We start from the raw sequence: 3014 nt of genomic DNA, 5'->3' as shown, positions 1-3014 counted from the left end.
TAGATGGACTTTTATCGATGAGACTTGCGGCGACGTGGAAAACATTGGTGTCATTTTTTTTTTTCTTTCATAAATCAACTTAAAAAAAGGAAAATTGGATAATAATGTGAACTCATTTGGACAGAGTAAAATAATTCTTACAAAATCTACAATGCATCTAGCTAGGATGAACTTTTATATATATGCGATATTATGAAGAAATCATTACTAATATGCATTACATAATATGGCATAAAATATGACACTAATACTAGAATTTCTTCCTTTAAGTGCCAATTTGGTAGCTTATCTTAACCTGTCAGTGACAACTGTTATTTCAAGTGCACTTTTTGAGTCTTTATGCATACTATAATATATAGGCTTCAATGGGGTCTCCTCATAACTTTCTTGCCTATCACCTTGAATATAATCATAACATCCCGCCAAGTTAATTTTTTTAGACCATAGCACGTCAAAATCTTTAATGGATATATTACTAATAGAATAATGGTCAATATTCTATTTTTACATACGGTTTAAGATATCTAATAAATTGATATGGATTTAATTTCCTAAATACCAAATTAGTGAATTATCATAACTTTTTAAAAACTTAAATTTGATGCTAAAGAAAAGGATATATATATTAACTTATTGATATAAATAATGCTAAGTATATATATATTTGCAGCCAAAAGTTAAATATGGTACAACAATAAAAAAAGATACTTTACACACTCAGTTATAATAAATTAATATTTATAACGATAATATGACCCAATACCCATATTGACCCAATTACTATCATAATATTGTATTAGGATATTAAAATTCCACAATAATGGAGATGACATAAAATTTGTTTATAAAAATGTACAATACAATATTTAAATTTTTTGCGGTTGAGAATCGTGAGAACAGTATGGTCATCACAATTAATTGATTGTGAGGAGAATAAAGAGACCATTACCATAATAGCTATGCATAATTCAATGGCCCGAGATGGATTGGCAGATGGAATCAAGAATAATTTGATTCAAACTTAAGAATAATACATTATACAGAATTACAGATTGAGATTAAATATACTCTCTTGTTTTTATAAACATGTGCAAAATGCATGCTTTCTCTTTCATCTCTGCTTCAATCCCACTTTAGGGTTTGCTTGTCAAAAGTATTGTTTTTGAAAAATAGATATTGTTTAAAGCAAATAAAATAAAGATCATTAAAAAAATATAACAACATAATGTTTAATTGATAATGATTTTTGCCAGTCTTATGAAGGACTACAAAACCGAATACAAAATGCCAAAATTTTGTAACTAGGAATCATACCAAATCACATATTAATTTAAAATTTAATTCTTACTTTAATTCTTACTTTTAACATCTATATATGTATACATAGGTACACGGTGGGTCCCTCCGAGCATCGGATGATTTTTCGGGCAACGGACATCTCATAGAGTTAAGATCGTCATCATCATCGTCATTATACGAATACATTACTTTGAAGGAGCTTATGTTGGACTCCAATTTTAGGGGTGGCGGCATTGCCATTATAAATTCAATAAGAACCACAGTGGACAATTGTTACATTTCGCATTTCACTACCGCTGGCATTTCCATCCAAGATGGCCACGAAACGTATATAAGAAATTCCTTCATCGGCCAACACATCAACATCGGCGGGGATGATCGCGAAAAGGATTTCTCCGGCATCGGAATAAACATCACGGGAAACGACAACGCGGTCACTGATGTTGTTATATTTTCAGCATCAATTGGAGTAATGGTACAGGGGCAGGCCAATATGCTGACGGGAATACACTGTTATAATAAGGCTACTGACTTGGGAGGTACCGGCATTTACATCCGGGCACCAGCATGTTTTAAAAAAACCCATTATTGACAATTAATGTTGCAGGTCATTAATTTTTAAAAACAATAACACAAATGACCCAATTAATATCTAATAAAATATTTTTCTATTATCATATTTAATACTAATATCAATATTAAATTCAAAAATCACACTTATATTATAAATAGCTTGATTGTAGCATAAACTTTATGGGTAATTGTACAAAAATATGTATTTTGATATGACAAAATACAACAATTTGATCATTGCAAATTAAATCATGGATTATTTTTTTATGAGTAAATTACATAAATATGTCTGATTTTATTAAAATTTAGATAAACAGTGATCAAATCATAAACGTAACATATAAATACACAAAATATTTATATTATATTTACATTTAAGTAACATTTGATAATACCAATTCTTTAAACTAAGACATATAAATTAAGATTTTTCTGATCGTTAAAATTTTGTAAAAACAATTATCTAATAATTTGACAATTTTCATCTTTTACATTATCCACATTTGAAGATTATGTAATTGTACAAAAATATCAAAATTAACTTTGGATATGAAAGCTATAATGATATTTTTCAATTCTTAAAATTTATATTTCACAAAATTATGGATTTAAAAAAAAAATTGGTACAATAAATTTATGATGAATTATAGTTTTAATGGTTTACTCTTCCCTCCTCATAAAATAAAAATAAAACTGTTCAAAGAAGATATTAGAAGGTTTATTGGAATATTTAAGTTGATATTATATTTATTTGTATTTAACAAAAATTTGGATCCAGCCAAAAGCCAAGATAATGGGCTATTTTTTTTTTTTTTTTTTAACTTCGAGGAGGCTGCTGCACAATGTAAGACAAGGTCACTCAACCGTTGCTGGTGATGGAAGAAATTAAGAGATGTCTCTTTCAATAATTTGACAAGAAAAATGAATATCTATTTGTTTTCAATTGGAACTTTGAATGTACGCATCAAGCTGACATCACACGTATTTTTATTATTTTTATATAATTTTATATTTTTTTGGATGAATTAGCTAGAAGCTAGAATGCCCCGTGAATTATTTTGGTTTCAAAATTTGATCCGGTTAATTACAATTAAGTGCATCCAAAAGATAAAAATCAATTAATTAGCTTGAGCTCTTTCCAG

Source organism: Citrus clementina, unplaced genomic scaffold (assembly GCF_000493195.1).
Source record: "Citrus clementina cultivar Clemenules unplaced genomic scaffold, Citrus_clementina_v1.0 scaffold_5, whole genome shotgun sequence".
In the NCBI taxonomy this organism is placed as follows: domain Eukaryota; kingdom Viridiplantae; phylum Streptophyta; class Magnoliopsida; order Sapindales; family Rutaceae; genus Citrus; species Citrus x clementina.
This window is presented reverse-complemented; position numbering follows the sequence as displayed.